This window comes from Meleagris gallopavo, chromosome 4 (assembly GCF_000146605.3).
Source record: "Meleagris gallopavo isolate NT-WF06-2002-E0010 breed Aviagen turkey brand Nicholas breeding stock chromosome 4, Turkey_5.1, whole genome shotgun sequence".
In the NCBI taxonomy this organism is placed as follows: domain Eukaryota; kingdom Metazoa; phylum Chordata; class Aves; order Galliformes; family Phasianidae; genus Meleagris; species Meleagris gallopavo.
Window position 1 is genome coordinate 33,824,266 of NC_015014.2, and position 20,748 is coordinate 33,845,013.

Here is a 20,748-nt window from a genome sequence, read left to right on the forward strand (position 1 = left end):
TTTTGAGCTCACACTTGGCAGTGGTTTTGCAATGCAATACTGCATTTATGGTCTCAGATCTGTCTGGATGGCAGCATCCTTCGGCGTGCTGCTTACTCACTATAACATGGAGCATCTGCCATGAGTTCTACATACTTTTCCTCTTCTTTTTTAGCTTAAACCCCCAGGCTATTATTTCCTTCTGGCTCTGGTGAATCACAAGGTATAAGAACATAATCTGGTTTGTTTTCTCTATCAGATGTCCTAGTGCCCTTTCTTTACTAACAGGCAATTAAAGAGCACAAACCTCAATCTTTTGATTGATTGAGCAATGGCATTTGCTTGAAAAAATAGTTTGCTCTTATCATAATTACAAAGAACAGGTGCTTTTTGAAGACAATGAAGCTTCAGAAAAGATTCTGAGATTCAGGAAAGGTTTTAAGATACTGACAATTTCCATTCCACTTTAAAACAAACCCATTTTTCTCAGTTTGCAATTATGAGACATAATATAAACTTGACTGCCTAGCTGCAGAAGACCTGGGTTTCTGATTGCATAATTCACAACAATTTACAAGAGCAAGCAGTCCAGACACAACCACAGCATGGGGTCTGCAACATCTCAGAGCAGTTGCCTGATACTTTCAGAAGAATAGAAGCAGATGAAACAGGCCAACAGAAGAGAGATCTCATCCATATGATCCTGGTCTGCAGGATGTGGATGCCCACAGAAGCACTCCTGGAGCCACACCAGATAGAAAACTTATCAATGTAAGTGGGTTGGATGAACTTGCTTGCATCTGTTCAGGCCTCTCTAAGCTCTCGTGCAGCCATGCGCTGCCTTCCAGCTGGAAACCACGAATGGACAGCTGAGAGGTCAGGAGAAACCCTTTGCAGTAATGAAGTGCTTCTCAGTAGTAGTACAGTTAGATTGAACCCACTCTCTGCAATGGGTATCTTGGCTTTGAATTGCATTTTTCAGCTCTTTTCATGTCATTTACTTTATCCCAGGGCGATGATCTCTCCAGATTCCTTTCATAGCAGGGCTTCTCTGATGTGAAAGTTCTTTTTTTTTTTTCCTTACGGCAGTTTTCCATGGCCTTAACTAGCACAGCTAGTATACAAATTGCCAGTTCTGAAAAAAATGGAGTAGGGAAAAAGAAGTCAGATCACTGCATGCCAAGGAGGAGCTTTTTGGAAGTTCAAATCTCTGATTTGTAGTTTGAGCATGTTCCTAATTTATGAAAGCCACTCATTCTAGAAATAACCTCTACTTAAAACCAAACTCTTCAATCCAACACTAACTGCTGACTTTCTGCTGACAATAATAGCAGCCTTTCTGAAATCGTAGTTTTTGTTACTGATGATGTCAAAATTAAAATTAAAACCTGCAATAGGGAATAGTTTTACACATTTTTAAACGGTTTTATACTATACTGGGGGAAGGATTTTAAGCGAATTACTAAAAATTACAAAAAACATCAGATGAAGATGTTATAGTAATTTCAGATCATAATGAACCAGCTTCGGTTGGTTAAGAATCAAGGATTAGCTACTTCCCTCCAATGGAATAAGCAGAAAAACAGGTACCTCTAGAGTGCTTCCTAGGATGTGAAGGGAACATTTGCACAGGGGAGAAATATTTTACTTTCCATTCACTAGAGAAAGGCGAAATAAGCAGCTTAGGCCAAATGCCCAAGTTAATGTTAGGTGAGCTGAATCTTGTCCTGGTTCTGACATTTTTTTAAATAGCAATTCCTATTGAAATTATCAGTGGAAGTGTCAGCCCTAAATAGGGATATAAGGCAGAGGACTGAAGACAGCTACCTCTGACACAGTGTAAAACAAAGTCTGTGGCTATCAGCAGCATGCTTATGATCATGTAAATAAAAAGAATCCACTTAATCATGTTCTTTTATATATATATATGTATATACAAACATGATCTATGACACAGAGCCCATGTACAAAATTCAGACATTTGCAAAACCTTACATTTTTTGCTGAGCTACAGTTTATTCAGCACTGCAGAGGAATGTGGCTTCTATTACAAATCAAACATGTTTTGAAGGACAGTGCTTTGCTCCAGATTGTTTACATGAATGCTGTAGATACTCTATCCATACTCCTATCTCTCGTGTCTTTTCAGATTGAGAAGCAAGTGATGTACAAAAGCCACGTGAGGGCAGTGTGAAGATGCTCACCTGCCCCAGCACCCAGCCCAGGGACAAGTGGGGTGGGAGCTGCGTTCCTGCTGGGATGTGCTACTGGGCAGCACAAGTCCCTGCACTGGCCTCACAAAGGCATTCCTGCCGCTCTGCCAGCCAGCTGTGGGCACAGGGCCCAGGCTGTGATTTGTGGAGAGGATATTTTGCTTTGACAGCCCAATGTCACTTTGTTTTTACATAATCAGCCCTTTTTGTTATAATCTGCTGGCGTCAGATAACAGTGGTGAAAAACGTTTCCAAGTGGAAGTGGCACCCTGGGTAAGGACCAAGACAGAATACACTCAAAGAAACCAAATATTTCTTGTTTCTTGTAATCACCTGCAATAAAGCGCTGCAAATGTTTGCTGATAGCTTGCTCTGCAGGCAGGATGGAGTGACAGAGCTTCGGGAGAGGCTGTTGTACTTTAAACAAGCCTCTGGTTATGCCCTTCAAAGATCTGCCAACAGCAGAAAGTGAGATAAATATCCACAGCCTAAAGGGCTGGAGGGGAATTCACACAGTCCTGTACCACGCTTTGTTCAGAGAAACTCCATCTGACTGAACAGCAAGAGCAGAAAGGATCTCAGAGTTGGGAAAACAACCGAGCTGCTTCTCATAGGCCACTGGCTGGATTTTTACAGGGAGCCTCATGGAGAGCTACAAACAGTGCTACATTTTTTTGACCAAATTCAAGAGTTAAGATGTTTTGCAAGCAACACAAAGTAAACCCAGGCATTTAGACTCACTCCTGAAACTCGTCTGGTGGCTGGTCCCACAGCATGTCCCCAACCACACTCACTGCGTAAGCTTTGCCTCACACACACCTGGAGACAGACCACCATGAGTACAGCAGCATCACTGCCATGATACTGCTAGTGGCACCGCCCCCACAAAAGGGACGGTAATTAGCAGAGAAATGGCTATTGGTGCAGCTGGAAAGTAGACAAACACTCTTTTGGATTTCAGTTCATTGCCTTGTTGTTGTCAAACCAGTGCCTGATGTTCCCAGACCCCACTCTGCGGCTATTCCTTTCTTTCTTTCTTTCTTTTCTTTTTCCTCCTTTTTGCAGGGACTATGGCTTATTCTGATTCACTTTATTTCTTTCTTCTGAAGTGGCCATAAGGCAGACTCCCTGTTGCCAGGGATATGGTAAATGCATGCAACATCCTGCCACAGGAAACAATCAGGAGAACTGCATTCGTGCCCGGTGTAATGGTGCAGCAGTCGGCAACGCCAGGCTGGAAGCAGGACTCACAAGCTGTGCAATTACAGAAGGGCTTTTCATTAAATAAAGTGTTCCTGGAAATAGCATTCAAGGAGAAAGGTACAGTTTTTGTTTGCAAAATGATTGCTTACAATGATTTCATGTACAAACTCAAGTCAGAGATTAGAGTAGCACTGACGAACAGATTGACAAGAAATTAGCAGGCAATACTGCAGCAGGGGAAATATTAGATTTTTTTTCTTCCCTAACCACAGAGCCTATTAGGAAATTAACGACCTCCAGTTCTCAAAGATAAACCTGTTTTACTAAAATTTAACTAATGAGCAATAATATTTTGGGAACAAGAGAAAACACCTCTGTAGGATATGGAGCATGATGGATAGATGGAAAGTTACCTGTGTAAACAGCTCAGCAACCCTGGGGTAAATTATAGGAGCATTTGTATGCTTTATTGTCCATCAGTGTAGAACACAGCATGCAGCTGCACACATCTCCCATCTCCCATCTCCCCATCCACAAGAAGGGCCGTAAGGAAAACCTGGGGCACTACAAGCCTGTCAGCCTGACCTCAGTACCAGGGAAAGTTATGGAGAAAATCATCTTGGATGAGATCACATGGCATGTGCATGGCAGCCAGAGAATCAGGCCCAGCTAGCGGACTCATGAAAGGCAGGTCGTGCTTCACCAACCTCATCTCTTTCTACAACTGGGTGACCAGCCTGGTAGACGAGGGAAAAGCTGTTGATGTAGTCTACCAAACTTCAGCAAAGCCTTTGACATGGTCTCTCACAGTATTCTCCTGGGGAAACTGGCTGCCCGTGGCCTGGACAAGTAAACACTTCTTCGGGTAAGGAACTGACTAGAGGTCCGTGCCCAACCGCTAGTGGTTAATGGAGTTAAGTCCAGCTGGCAACCCGTTACAAGTAGTGTCCCCCAGGGGTCGGTACCAGGGCCCATCTTGTTTAATATCTTTATTGATGACCTAGATGAGGGGATTGAGTGCACCCTCAGTAAGTTTGCAGATGTCACCAAGCTGGGAGGTGGTGTTGATCTGCCTGAGGGTAGGGAGGCCCTTCAGAGGGATCTAGATAAGCTGGATTGCTGGGCTGAGATGAATGGCATGAGGTTCACCAAGGCCAAGTGTCGCGTCCTGCACTTTGGCCACAACAACCCCATGCAGCGTTACAGGCCTGGGGACGAGTGGCTGGATGATTGTGAAGAAGAAAGGGAGCTGGGTGTGTTGGTTGATGCTCAGCTGAACATGAGCCAACAGTGTGCCCAGGTGGCCAAGAGGGCCAACGGTATCCTCGCCTGCATTAGAAATAGTGTGGCCAGCAGGAGCAGGGAGGTGATCATCCCTCTGTACTCAGCACTGGTGAGGCCGCACCTCGAGTACTGTGTTCAGTTTTCGGCCCCTCACTACAGGAAAGATGTTGAGGCCCTGGAACGTGTCCAGAGAATAGCAACGAAACCGGTGAGGGGTCTGGAGCACAAGTCTTATGAGGAGTGGCTGAGGGAGCTGGCATTGTTTAGTCCGGAGAAGAGGAGGTCCAGAGGAGACCTCATTGCACTCTACAACTTCCTGAAGGGAGGTTGTGATGAGGAGGGGTTTGGCCTCTTCTCACAGGCAACAAACAGGACCCGAGGAAATGGCTGCAAGCTGTACCAGAGAAGGTTAGGTTAGACATAAGAAGAACTTTTTCTCTCAGAGAGTGGTCAGGTACTGGAATGGCTGCCCAGGGAGGTGGTGGAGTCGCCGTCCCTGGCAGTGTTCAAGAGGTGTCTGGATGAGGAGCTATGAGATATGGTTTAGTAGCTTGTGGTAGCAATGCTAATGGGAGAGTGGTTGGACTAGATGATCTTGCAGGTCATTTCCAACCTTGTTCCAACCTATGATTCTATGAACAGGAGTGATGTGCAAGGCAGGACTGGGGGCTGTCACTCTGATCCAGAACAAGAGAAGATCTGTCCCATTGCAGCTGTGTTTTACCCAAGCAAGGTTCAATAACTTTATATGATCAAATAGATAGAGGAGGAAATCTCACTGAGGGTGCTGAAGGGAAACTCAAGGCATGGTATCTGCGTGTGTACTTCTTGGTTTGGGGTTTATTTAGTTCAGCATGTGGAATGTAACTTCTCCACTAGAGAAGTACACAGGAATGTAACTTCTCCACTAGAACTTATTTTGGCAGTTTCAGGAATTCAGGAAAACTGAGAAAGCGGGTTCAGTGTGCTCCAGTTTCATGGCCCAATCTGGTCTACACATACAGGTACAGAGTTGAAGGAATTCATATAAGATACTGCTAGGAGCCCTGTGTTCCTCACCTCTGCCTTGATCATAAGTTACAAAAATCAACAATACCTTCCCATGACAGAAGAATTAATTAAATTAGGCTTAATTAATTAGTGTCACTAAAGCAGACGTAAAAGTTATGGTGGAAGTAAATAAATGTACATATTGTAAATTATTATTTTCTCTGCAGATTTTTTTCATGAAATCTCTATGGACATTTTCAGTGTTGCTGTTGGGAACGCTGCTAGGAAGCACTCAGGAATACACTGCAAACTGTCAGGGAACTAATGAACTTTAATATGTTTACATGTATCAAAGCAAACAGGAAGAAGAAGTAGTTGTTAACCTGTGCAATTATGGTGAAATGCACCCCCAATACTTTACATACACACCATGCCACATCATGTGTCACAAAAAAGTCTGTGAGCTTTATTTAAAATGTTCTACACCTTATAACTCCACTGAGGATTTTGTATCACCTATGAAGGCCATTCTTCTGTATACTACAGGAGGGGAGATTACAGAGGCTACGCTAGTCTGCGCTGTTTCATATGAAGATAATAATTAGTCAGATATTTTACTCCGTGTATTTGCAGGAAATACAGAAAAATGGGAATGAAAGAATAAACACTGGTAATTGTAAAGTTATTTACTGTTAAGTGTCTATGCAGTGTGCATTCTACAAAGGCTAAATGGGAGTCTGAAAAAAAAAATATTTGAAGCTACACCAGACTGGAACTGTATGAAGTCTTTGGCAGCTTTAAAAAGCAGGCATATTAGCAATGAAATATATTGTCAGTCCAAGCAAGAAATCTGGCCATTATAATGGATTTGCAAAGAAAAACTTCCATACCCTGTACGTAGTGAGGACAACACAAACTTACTGTAACAGACACTGGAATAACACACCATACTTGGAAACAGGTAGCTAGAGAAATTTCTGAGGTGCTTTTCTAAATGTCTTCAGAATATCAAAGACAAATTAAGCTGATGAGAGATCCTAGCTATAAAAGCAAGTGGGGCTGCTTTACGTCCTAGGAGAAGCAGGCCAAATTCTAAGAAAATAAGAGTATCCAGATGAAAGATTGAATGCCATGCCATACTATCTTGAGGGCAATAACAGATCTGACACATCCTACAGAGGTAGCCAGAGAGGCATCACTTTCCAGTCCGCAGCTCATCCAGGAGATTTTTATCTTTTTCTCTATGCTCCTTTTGCTCAGAGAGAATGGGATCTGGGGTCCAAAGAATGACAGCCAACCCACAAACATTTCAATGCATGTGACTGATCATACACAAGCTTAAATTTAAGCAGGTGCTGTATAGTGACTATAGGAAAACTCCTTGGTGTTCCCAGCCTACCACATATTTGAACAGATCTTCCAAGAAAAAAAAGATTTACTCAAGTTTGTCAGACAGTGAAACAATCACCTATTATCTACCTTGGACTCCTTCCCACACTTCCATCACCTTTTTCAGATAATTTCCAAAATATCTTTATTCTCTTTTGGCAGACAGTACATGAAAAGCTTAGAGCAAGTTGGCCAAAATTTGGTCACAGAGGGAATATCAAAATGAGAACTAGTGGCGTGATATGGCTGCAGTCCCTGCTACTGGATCCATAATCAGCTGAACCACTTCCACCCTCTTGTCCTGTACATATAGTGTAATTGGCCTGGTTGCTCCAGGAAAAGGCAGCAAGACCAATTTACTGCACTGTACAAATGTGTTTATAGCTTGGCATGTGCACGTTTATGCTCACTTTATTCCAATGTAGATTTCAAATGAGCCATTTGCTCAAATAAGTCTATTAACTTTAAAGCACGTAAGGCTAAAACTGTATTACAGGAAGCAAGCTTTGGGGGATGCAGCTCAAAACAGCTGGGAAGAGCTTCTGGAGTCCTCTGTCACTGATTGATTTCTGAGCATCATTAGTGGGAAAGTAATTAAATAAGTAAAAGCAAGCAGCACATCCTGGTCTGACTGAGCTGCATGTTACTTTGGCTGCACAGACCCACCTAATTTCTTGGGCTTGTTAAAAGAGCTCTTGGTTTCAGCCAGTATGAAACCAGAATACAACCCATTCCTTCCTCTTCTAGTAACTTTGAATAGTCACATTTCACCAAGTCTCTGCTAGGGTACAAGAGGATCGGCAGCCCTGAAAGCTGCTGGGGGGCTGTGTCTCTGCATGGCACTGGATGCTTTCATGCCTAACAGCAATTCTTAGCCCAGCAGGCACAGTTAATCAAGCAGAAAGTTTTAGCAGACCCCTTAGCGCAGCCCGTAATTATCTATACCTGTTTCAGATGAGCTCCCTCCAGCTAAAGAATAATACTGTGTTCTAGTTGCAAATAAAAGTTTGACCTTATCTGGAATAAAAAAAGAACACCTTCACGGAACACTAGTGAAGAAAAAAAGACAATGATTTGAAAAGAACAGAATTAAATTAATGTAAATAAAATTTGGGATGAGTGTTGGAAGTAAAATAATATCTTAGCAATATGTACTGAACTGTGGCACAACCTCCTAAGGAAAGTGAGCAATGGAATCCCAGGGTCTGAAGAATCACAGCTGCTTCAGACAAAGCTTCAGGAAAGACATGCCTGGGGAACAGCATGGGCTGACTGTAGAAGTGCAGGGACAGAACACAGCCATGAATTTTTGCTCAGATGTTTGCAATGATGCAAGTACATTGTACATGGAAATATACATGGAACATATAGCTGTCCTGCTTTAAAAGTTGTACATATTTCCATTTCAACTAATGGGAATTTTACAGCTTAAAATAACATTAAGCCATCAGGGGACATCAGTGAATCTGGCTGAATTTTTTCTGTCTGATCCTCAGAAAACAATCCCTTAACAATTCTTCAGAGTTACAAGGACATTTCTGCAAGTTTGGACATGATATTACTAGATATCTCTTCTACGAAATCCTGCTTTAAAATAAATAAATAAATAAATAAATAAATAAATAAATAAATAAATAAATAAAGCAGTCTCCTCTTGTTTTACAGTTACTTCTAATATCTAGCTCTAATAGGTACAGACAGGAAATGAGACACAAAAGCAAAACATTTATCACTTTATTTCTGGATGAAAAGAAAAATACATGGACTTGCTGTGGCATACAAACTAGATGCATTTCTGGGCCTTATTTTGAATTTTTCCCAGCGAGTTTGCTCATAGTTTCTGGTGGGTAATGAGAAAGTATCTCCTGATCTGCAGTTGTCTGGGGAATTCCTTTTCCAGTAGAGATTTTGAGCACAATATTATCACAAGTTATAGGCTGATCTGGGAAAGCATGGCAGCTCTGTGAACTGGGAACTGCTCCCTCTCCAGCCTGCCATCCATTACCAGGCAATGCCTGCCCACTGTTTTTTGCACCAGAGTGCTGTTTGTGTGATGACTGAAATAAAAATGTCTACGTGCCAAGGTCAGGATGTGATGCCCCATTCCCTATGAAGGCTGGCTCATGTTGCTTTCTCACAGCCATCTGAAAGAGCTGAAGACATTATGAAAGGATACAGTTTTTAATTAAAAATTATAATGGTCCCTTGTCACGCTGTGATATGAAGTGGACTTGCAAACTTTAGCGGATCACCCAAGTTTGGGAAATGGTATTTTCACTGCAGTATTCCTTGGACCATAGAAAATACTGTACTGTATAGATGTCTGTTGAAATTCAAGGGTTGTGATGAGTGAAAATTCACTGAACCTGTTTCATATGACATTCAGACACTCAACTCCATGTACAGTGAGGAGCAGTGGACAATTGAGGGCTGCGTCCTGGTGGAGTGAGTGCTGGAACAACAAGCACGATGCCATCTTCCCTGGAAAGCTTCTTCCCAGGCCTGGGGAGAACGCCTGTTGTAGGTAAGCAGGGTTGCTTTGCAGACACCCATACAAAACTCCATTTCTCTTTTTAACACAGGATATAGAGGCTCCTGTATTTTGTCCAGACACTTCGACCACAGCACTGACAGTCAACCAGCTCTTCCTTCAAGCCATCAGCCATTAGGCCTTGCTGACAGACTCATTTCTCAATTTGTGTCTTACCACCACACTCTATGTATCCTGATGGACTCAAAAAGAGACATGGAGTAAGAAACAACCAGGACTACTGACTTTCCTCTTCTGTTCATGTGGGCTTTTCCATTCACTGTGAACGTTTGATTTCACCGTGCTGGCCCTCTCTGTACAATAAACCCCTTCCATTTCTTTCCCATAGTGTTTCACAGTACACATTGGAAAGGCTTAGGTTGCTGCACAAGTTGGAAGACAAAGATCTCACAGAAGCTCTGCAGCCAGCTGGGGGAGCAGAGGAAAACTACTCTCTTGGTCCCACATCCTTTTGTAGCTGTGAAGTTACTAGCTGAGATTTGTTGGTTATGTTTAATAGCGCTTTGGAATCAAAGTGGATTTTCCTTTTATGTTTGTTTGCTTGAAGATCAGAAAACTTGAGAGCAGGATGAGATTTCTTTCAGTTTACCGAAAAAAAAAAAAAAGTCATTTGGTGAAAAATTTTAACACATTACCTCTTACTCCAAAGAAAGGGAAGAAATTAGTGAGCTCATTTAACTAGAAAGGATAGGCAGATCATGGAGATATGGCAGCCTTGAGTAATCAAAAGGAAAATCTGTCTTGCTCTGCTGAATTGCCTTCTGAAACACAAAAGCCAAAATGCTGTGATCTTCATGAAGTTTGGGCCTTCTGATAAAACATGGATACTCTTTGTATTCCTTCATTTGCAGAGAATCAAAACAATGCTGCAGCAAAACATGGAATCAAGAGATAGGACATCCCTGCTATGCAAACTATGTTCAGCAGATGTCTGGTCCAACAGAAGTATACAAATGTTTCTTGGACACAGTGTGAACAGTTGTGAAGGAAGCTAAATCTTTCATTTGCTCTTTATATTTTCTGCCTTTTCTTTAATTTTGTTTTCCTCTCTTTTTCCTTTGCAACTGTGAAGGAAGCATCTGTGAGTTTTATTAAACAAATGTTACACATTAAAAACCCATTGCTGTCAGCCAGAAAGGAAAATGGCATCTTATTTGAAAACAATATGTAATTGTTATTGCTGCCTGTTGCAAGTTACACCCTTGAAAAATAATGAGGACTTATTTAGTAGCAACTGATGCTGAGGAAAAGCACTGTAAGTAAAGCAGATAATTAACTGTTGCATTATCTCTGGGAAATAGAATACCTAGTTTCAAACAACACAATACAAATGCTCAGTATATTTTTATTTTAGATGTGTTTACAGTCACCTCAAAGCGAAAGAATGAGAAAAGTTTTCCACAACATTTTGTCTGCACATCTCAGTGTTACAGCCAGTGAGTGTTCACTGTGGCCAAATGCGCTAAAGTTCTAGAGAAGAGCTGTGTGACAGGGCAAAGTTCCTGGCCATCACTCATGTTTCATTTCACATACAGCCCTTGGGACAGTGATGGGGACTCAAGTCTTGATTTGCTGGTGCCTCTATCTGCACTAACTGATTTTATTAGCAGGCCTCATGCAAATATTACAACACCATCCCAGAGCATGCCCCCCGGTGCAACACTGATATATACCATGTCTATAAGCATAACTTTAAGTTGGTACCCTCAACTTGTATATTGCTGGTAAACAGCCACTTCTGATTTTTATTGTTCTTTTTTGTTTCCATCTAAATGTATTTTTGTTTTCCTTTTTCTCTTCTTCTCTTCTCTCTTTTTTTGTTGTTGCTCTATTTACTTTGTTTTGTGTTTTGTTTTGTTTTTTATGCTATGCGTAATTCAGATTAGTACTGACAGATTGTCGCAGAGCAAATCAAGAGACAAAAAAGCATCAACTATGGCAGAAACCACTTGCAAACCTGTCTGCCAATGGTCCAAGCCCCTCTCAGCAGGATTTTAGCCACGTTAGTTCACAGTTACCTGCTGTTTATTCAACAAATATTTCATAGCGCAGGAGCTAATCTTCCCCTCCCACTTCAGGGAAAACATATAAAAATATTTGTATGATAAATTACGGAATGATTTTATAAAAACTGGATGATATAATATATAAAGAATTGTGGGGACTAGTGTAAAGCTTTTATCCATCCTATTCATTCAAGTGGGTGAGGAACATAATTCAGAAGAGGTGAAAGCTCTGATCCCAGCAGAAGTTAGTTTTTAATTACAAAAACAGCAACATATCCAGTATTCACAGGATAACAGAGCTCTGAAAGAAGCTGTAAGTGTTTTATCTATACTTCCGTACCTCTTACTTATCATCCTATTACTACAAGTACCCTTTTAAAAAGTCTGGTGAACTTTCTCATATTTTTTTAAAGTTTAATTTGTAATTTTAACCTATTCAAATTCTAATTTATTACTTTCTTTAAAAATCTGTCCTTGGAATGATGTAATTTTTCTCATGAGTTGATTAAATCTTTGAAATTCCAAAATGTGGTTAAGTGAAATGCTCCTATTTCCTGCTTACCTCCAGCTCCAACAAACTGATTCCCATGGTGATTATGTTTCATTATTTGCCTTGCAAAAGTCTCAAATCACTTCTTTCTTAGGGCAAAAACTCTCCAATGAGTCCCAAAAAAACTCTGCACACAAAAGATATGAACAGTGTTCTGCAGGCTGAAGTCTCACAGAAATCTTTTCTCAGGGAAGGTGCTGGGCATTCTCTGGGCAGAATTGAGGTGCATCACCTAAGCAGAAAGTCACCTTTACTTTTACTATTGCATCCTTAGCAGAGAAATCCCTCTGGTATTGAACTCCAAGGCTGTACTGCAGGAGCTGCGATGTGCTGCTCATTGAGACTTCAATGCTACACTATTTGGCCAAGCCAAATTTCAAGAGCTCGAAAACCAAGATCCTAGGCTTTCCTTGGCAAGAAAAGAAGCTAATGCATCCATCACGTATAAAAATTGGCTGTGAAGAATTTGCCAGTGCCCTCCCACTGGTGAGAAGTTTCAATATCTGCATACAGCAGTTGATGTCATTACACCATTTAGAAGGTAACTGAAACTGATGCAGAGCTTTTCCTTATTAAGACTGATCTACCATTACTAGAGCATAAAGATGGCTGAAACCTGTGCCCAAAGGATTACCACTTGTTTGCAGCCGGGGAAGCAGACCCCTTCCTGGGCATCCGGCGTGCCACATCTCACAGGTTGCCTACATGTATGCAGGCAGCAGAGCAATCACTGGGAAAAGCTCTGTCTCCCACCTTCCCCAAGAAATTGGTGAAACAGAGATTTTATCCCCAGTGTGCAAAGTACTTTGCAGAGGTCCAATAAAGACACCTCATCACCTCTGCCATAACACCTCATAGCCCCTCGTTAGCTCTTCCCTTTTTACAGTTTTGCAGGTAAAATGGTTCACCCTGTGTAAATAGCCCAAAAGTTACCAGCAAGGAAATATCAAAGTGTACAAGAAAACAGTCGAATATTAAAACAGATGCGCGTGTTCACCTTGGGGATAAGCAAGCTTCGATACAGGGCTGAACTCTGCTCCAGTTTCACTTAATGGCAAGGCAAAGCAGTCCCAGCTCAGCAGCAGATTTCTGAGTTCATGCCAGGCTTGAGAAGAGTGCTTGTCCAAGGATTATCATCAGGCCCCTCGCAATCAGGTTTTCACTTGCTCCAGGTGGGCTCAATCTCATCAGCAATTCCCTGGACTTCAATTTGGAGGAAACATTTTTGTGTTTGACCTTGTATCTCCAATGTAATGTGTACGCCTACCTCACCCACACTCTTAATATCGAATCTGTTTCCTTTTATCTGAATCACATACGATGCAAGCCGAAGTAGCTATGCCTGTCTTTTCTTACCTTGTTTTTGACTTACAACATTATCAAGAAGTCCCCAGTTTTTGTTTCTTCACTGCTTTTATGTAACTAGCTCAGCAAATACGGGTGACTGATAAGGGCTAAACTTTCTTTCACCCTCAGCTGCTTCAATCTGAATTTTTAAAATCCCCCTGGGCAGAACAAATACAGAAGGCATTACTGACAATTTTCAAATCAGTCACAGATTTTTCATGTGTAAAAACTGAGAAAGCCAGAAGTTTATCTGAACCTGATCCAACTGCTCTGAAAACTTCTGAAGGCTTCATGTATGCAGAGACCTCTTGCCGTTCCTGTGAAGGAGGGGAGTACTCTGGGTGGTGGCCATAGCACCGCTCACAAGAACCTAAAATGCTCTCCCTATCTACTAGCAGAAGCCATCTCAGAGCTAAATAAATTGATATTCAATTACTATGTGCCTACTCATAGTAACAGATGAAATGTGGGGCTACAAATAGATGGTTTGTGGTACCCAGCTGAAGCAGCAGGCGTCCCTCAATATCTTATTTTGAAAACTTCTACATTCCTAATGAGTTGTTCAGTATTTGATGACCTGATTTGGGGAACAGAGTCTTTGGGGTCAAGTAACGATTAAAAGCGAGACAAAGATATCACCCAAAAAAGCTGCTGGATAGAGAGTTCCTGAGGAAGACATTAGAACTGACATTCAAGTCTGAAAGACAGTGTCTAAGAAAGGCAGCAAAGAGCCAGGACTAAAGGGCCACCTTGACAAGAAAAGACTCGGCACATATTTGGTCTGCTGTGATTGTACTCACATCTGAGTAAAAGCAAAAAAGGAAAAAAAGCCAAGATATTTCAGTGTAAACATTTTAAATAACTGGCATCTTTCCTGAAAACTTGTAAAATGAGTTGTAGTTCCACACATGTTGGCTGGGTTACAGTATCCTGTAAAGTTAGACATCTCTAAAGGGAGCGTTGACAAGCTCATCACTGTAGCAACAAAGTAGTACCCACTCAGAGAATGAAGCAAAGCTCCTGGGAAGTAATTAAAGAACATTTTGGTCAGCTTGTGATGCAAATATGATTTTTTCAGATTATGCAGAAATAAAGTGGAAACCCACAGAACATCAGCAAGAAGGTCTAAAGTAACAAGGCTGACTGATGTTTGTCCAAATGAGTCCGAAAAGAAAAGATGGGAGGAGATAGGAGGATTTCAGAGAAATGGTTCAGGAAACATTTCTCTCTCCTCTTTGTTTTTCAATGTTTGTATTTTTACAATCTGCTGATGGAGACAAAACTAACCCACCTTTTCATTAACCTTAACTCCTCCTCCTTCATCTAGAAAAAATACACTAGTTATTTCTTTGGATTCACATTTTTCTGGTGCAGAACCTTGTTAAAGAACAGCATTTGCATATTGAAATGCCCCATTTTTGCTAGTCTTCAGTTACATTCTATCAAGCCAAGCCTTTTTACCTTATTTTTTAATGATATTACACATAGTTCATTTTATAGATACTCTCCAGTTTGAATTACTATGAATTAAATCTAAGCAATTTCTGAGAAATCAGCAGAGACTGTCTAGTTTTCAACTGGTTTATCTAAAGCAAAAATACTGTTTATATGTGATCTGGCTGCCCAAATTCACTAATGACTCTATGGAACTTAGAAAAGCATTCCCTCCAGCTAAACAAAATGCATCCTATTTTCTGCTCAAAATCAAGAGTTGAAAAATCAGGAGGCATATGGGGGGAGGAGCCAAATCTCTCTTTTCTTTATCCTTGAGGGGCTTCAGTCACTCCCTTCCCAAGTATTACACATACAGACATAATTCACTACATGGAAAGTTTGGAGAATTTCTGAAGGAAATATATCAAAACAATTAACCTCTGTTTTGTTATGGTTTCCTCAAATTCAAAGGCAGAAGGCTGAAAAATTAAAAGGTGTAAAGTAGATACAGCCACAAGGTGCAAAGTGAGTACAGTCATATTAAATCACTTCTATCACTTTTTGTATGTCCTGATGTTTAAAACAGCACTGGTTAATGACAGCGTTGATTAACAACACAGCATATTTTCTAGTGTACGCTAGAATCTCTAATTAGTTCTTAACCAACTTGACTGCTGTATTCAATGTTTAATAAACTCTGCAGGTAAATGGAGAAATCAGAAAGTCCAAATATTGGCTGCATGAATATTCTTACAATAGCTTCTGTTTCCAGTTGTTTGATTGAGTTTTCTATTTCGTGAACTACTCTGAGAGAAAATCATGTGATAAAGGTGTAACCCAGCAATATGTCAGCAAATAGCTGCTCCTCTGTCTGCCAGTACTTCCAGGAGCAGGCATCTGAATGAAATCAGATTCCTAGGAAGTCTGTGGCACCAGACATACCAGAAAGAGGCATGAAAACTTGTTATATGCCATGACCAAGATAAAGCAATTTTTTTACCTAGGCAGGGCTCATGTTTAATATTCTTCTCTTGTACTTAGCCAATTGAAGCCCCAGTGTGCTTTTGTTTATGATCTGATTCTTGTTACTCTCATGCAATTAACTGCTCAAGTTGTGTGGTCACCTCTGGTATGAAATGGAGGGGAGATTAAATATGAAAGATTAGAGCTTTGTTTTCAACATGGAAAAAAATAAACAAACAGAAACATCAGAACTAATATATATATATCACAGTATATATTTTTATAACGATGGAATTAATATATATATCAATATGTTTCCATAATTAATTAATTTATTTGAGAAAAACCTTAAATGATAAATTCCGTGTATGACAGGATAGGGTTGTATAGATACAGCTGCTTAAAAGCCTCCAAGATTATTTAGGTTTTACCTAACTTTGTGTTTCATTTAGTTGGAAGTACAGCTGAATGACACAGTATTTAGCTTCGCAACATGTGGTAGTAGTCATAGCCTAATTAAATATTTCACAATCAATCTTTAATCATGACATACACAACATACAACAACAACAACAACAAAAACATACACAACAAAAAAAACCTTTCAACATCCTTTTAAGATTAGAAGAAAAGAAGGTTCTGCTAAGGCATATGGCAAGCAATCTCTTCTTGCAAAACAGCAAACTAAACCACAGCTCTAATACCATGTGCTAAGAGATAGTGTCTTTTTTATACATTGCATTTAGAAAAATCTCTCCAGAAGCAACCGGTATACAACTAGCACCAGGTTTGTAACACATAATTTGACTACAAGGAATTGAAATGAAAAGGCAGAGAAGAAGATGAAATTCCATGAATTAAAATTTTGATTTCCCAAACAATTTTCTTAATTGCTAACATACAAGTTGGAAATTTGTGGAATGTAACTAATAAAAAAGTAAATGAGAATGCCTGCCGCACTGAGATATGTCTCCATCAAGACACAAATAAATAGACATAGGCATCAGAACTGCTGAAATAAGCACCCATTCCAGCTGGAGTGAGGAATGAAGCCATAGATTTAGTTGCTGTAAAGATCCTGTAAGCTTGTTTGTTTTTTTCTCATTTCTTGACTCCATTATGTAATCATCCTGTTGAGATATTTGTATACTGTATACAAAAAATAGAAAGTTTTATTTTTGCATCCATCACAAAAAAAAAATCTATAGAAGCTACTATACTTTGCTACTTTCATGTGCTTAGAAGCCATCATCCAGCAAGTGAACAAAGATTATATTTTCAAATAACTTTGTTTTCATCTTGACCAAATTCTCTGCTCATAGTGTTTGTGATAATCCTAGTTTCATGCACGTGGGCTGAAGGAGGTGTGAAGGAGAATCCACTAGCAAAAGCATGGCAACACATCAGTACAGTAATTTATTTGTTCATATTTTGCTGTTGCATATTTGAAAAGGTCAGACTCAAGTAAAGCTGCCAAGATATGATATTCCTCTGAGAGGAATAAAATGGTTTATGTATCTCAGCTTTGCCAAAAAGCTATGGAAACGAGAGCTTCATTTTGTGAATAAAGATGTAGGCACAAATATTGCATCAAGCAGGGTGAAGACCACTACCCTTGGGCAGAGTGTTTAGGAGGAAAGTGGTGAAAGGTTGGGGGTTTGCTTTGTTTTGCGGAACATTTGGGTGTGTATAACAGGCCTGTCTAAACAGAATTGGTGTGTCTGATGGCTGATCCAATATTCTGAGGAGGTCCTCTATTCAGAACTTGTTTTCTTACCACACTTACCCTACTTTGTGTATTGTGCTAGATTATACTGGTTTCGTAAGTGGCAGTCACAGTAACTGTCCATCTGGATATGTTTTGAGGCTCTATAAAGTTTTAACAACTGTAAAGGGGAAAAAATAATGAAGTATGCAGCCAGTCTGAAGTTGTTATCTAGAGACTTAAACTACTGTTGCCAGGCATGCACAAAGGACAGTTCATGTTCCATGTAAAATGCATTCAGATTTGTAGCGTTAATAACAGCAAGAAGTTTTCTCTTGTGACGGAAGAGATTATATTCTTATATTTATAACCCTTTAATGCATGAAAATAGTTAGAATAATAATATTAAAATCATAGTAACATATTTCAACATCTAATCTTGATTCAGGGCATGTGTAACTGAACCACATACTTGATTAACTCTTGCACTTGTCGTATTGTTCGCTTTTTAATAAGCAAGATTTATGCTTCTCAGTGTCCTTTAATAAGATTTTGGCCTGTGAGAATTTATTCACATGCTATTCACTGTGGCATGCCAATCAGTTTTCATAATCTTTGTACACACTTGTTATCTCACATGTAAACAGTTCTCTATTTCGGATTTTCAGCATTTAATAATTCTTTTATTTAACAAGAATCTACAGGATGAGTTTAAATTTTGTGTATTTTCATGACAAAAGACAGTTGTTAACAATGAAATAAATGTGATATATTCAGTCAGACTGTATCAGTGACTATTTGGGAAAAAATAACACAGCTTGAACAGATTTCTATTACTAGGATTCGGTATTTGATGCAACCCTGCATATTAACATAATTCCAGTTGCTCCTGATATTTTCAGCAAATGCTGAGTTAAGTTCTCGGACTTTACTGGTTGAGGAGTAAAATCCCAAATCCCACAGAGGTGAAATTTCCCAATAGAATCACCAGTGCCTTATAAGTAGCAAGAAAAATATATAATGTTTACTTGTTTTAAAGTAGTGTATGCACCCAGAAAAATTTTGGCAAACGCACCTTCTACATCAGTAATCTGCAAATCTAAATAAAGTAGGTTTTCCCTTTGGGAAAAAGAAAAATCATTATCACAGGCTAACTTACCCTTTCAACCTTGGACTCATCTTGGTGATGACAGAGGATCTGTTTTCAAACGTCTCGCTAGACAAGATACAGTTCTGCAAATAAACTGCTCAGGTGAACATTGTGAAGTTCTGGAGTAGGCTTTTTTAAGTCAGTGAGATTTAGATGGACATCTTAACGTTTAAAAAGTAGGATTGTATTTGTATCAGGCTCAAAGGGACAAATCAGGGCATTAGAACTATGACTCTACAAACTATATTATGCCTTCACAGCATAATATAATCCACTAACTTCCTTAGCTATTTCCTGTTTTATCTTTATAGCATGTCCAATTGGATCTGGAAGCTGGGCCTACATTGTCTCTGCTCACAGAGTGGAGCTAAAGACCACAGCATGTGCCAGAGAGGGTCCCCATTGTGCAAGCTTTCACTCAGCACCAAATCACACTATCTCCAGACTGGCTTTCATTTGGGCTTTCACTTTGCTCCTGATGTTTTGATGAATACATAGGAGAAGAGAAGCCAAATCACACAAAACTGTCTCGTTCTGATATATCAGGCATTAGTTACATTTAGTCTCTTGAGCAAAACAATACCTGAGCTGAGAATACTGCCAGAGCTCTTCGCACAGCAGCTGAAATCATGCTGGCAATTGCAAGCATAATTTAAGCTTCTCTTGTTCAATATGCAGCTTTTTGGTAATTTATCCCTTGGTTATCCCAGCTAGGCTAATATTTTTTTTTTCCCACCATTTGTAAGAGAAGATTAAACCTTGTAGGGCTGGAGAGAATCGCTCTGGCTAGGGGAGGGGAAAAAAGTCTCCAAGACTGTCATAAGGCAGAGATGATGTTAGAACAGTGAAAGCTTTTCCTGTGGCTCTCCAGTACCCATCTGTAATAAATTCATGTGGGGATTTGGAGGAAATAAAGGACTCAGCTAACCAGCAGGTTCAGCGGGCTAGACAGCTGTACAGTATGGTTAACAGCAAATCTTTGTTTTATCCATCCTGACAGGTTCTGCTGTATCATACAGATATTTATTTTTCTAAAGTAATATTATAAATCACTGTCAGGTCATCAGCATTCCCACAGATTTCCAAAGCATTTCTTTACCTGCCAAAGTTCCACAGTCCCAGGTTGCTGTATAAGCTACTCCCAAAATGGGGCACACAGCTCTGTACTGTGCTCTGCCAAAGCACCCTCACTCAGGAAGAGGTTGTAAGAAAGGAGCTGGCCCCAAGAATTATGGCTTAAGGACAACACGAGACTCATTATTAAGACCACCTCTAGCAATAGTTTGTATTAATCATAGCAAAATAAGCCAACATTTTACTTAAGCAAAAGCTTTTTTTCCATTCGTTATTCACTTAGGAAAAACTAATCAATTAATTTAGCTAGTAAAAGAATAAATTAATGCACTACACGTGGTATACTGTCTTCAATCTGAATGATTCATGCACATCTACAAATTAAAAACAGCTTAATCCTCCTAGTTAAACAAGACCCACTGGTTCAATTTCATATATAGTGGAATCACGATTAAGGCCAAATTACAAATACTCTGTCAGAACCCTGGATTAAGGTGAGAGATCATCAGGGGCTTTCATAGGAACATCTTCCAGCTGAGAACAACCAAAGTGTGACATGTGCTTGCCATGACTCCCCAATACCATAGAATCATAGAATCACAAGGTAGTAAAGGACCTACAAGATCATCTAGTCCAACCATCCTCTCATCACCAATGCTACCACAAAAGCATATCTCGTAGTTCCTCATCCAGACACCTCTTGAACACTGCCAGGGATGGTGACTCCACCACTTCCCTGGGCAGGCCATTCCAGTATCTGACCACTCTCTGAGAGAAAAAGTTTTTCCTTATGTCTAATCTAAACCTCCTTTGGTGCAACTTGTGGCCATTTCCTCGGGTCCCGTTTGTTGCCTGGGAGAAGAGGCCAAAGCTCTCGTCACCACAACCTTTCCTTCCTCTTCCCCTTCCC

The 20,748-nt window shown here is 40.2% G+C and overlaps 1 long non-coding RNA gene across 3 annotated transcripts in view; it reads right to left on the reverse strand.

The window, feature by feature from the left end:
* The window catches only part of LOC104910709, a 93,689-nt gene continuing 72,941 nt past the window's right edge, over nt 1–20,748 (reverse strand). For 2 of the 3 annotated variants that reach the window (XR_004159598.1, XR_004159594.1), the window contains one exon: nt 8,771–10,186. This is a non-coding gene — a long non-coding RNA (uncharacterized LOC104910709). Of the gene's footprint in view, nt 1,115–8,770; nt 10,187–20,748 lie in introns of those variants that run through there. The other variant, XR_004159595.1, reaches the window with a different exon arrangement.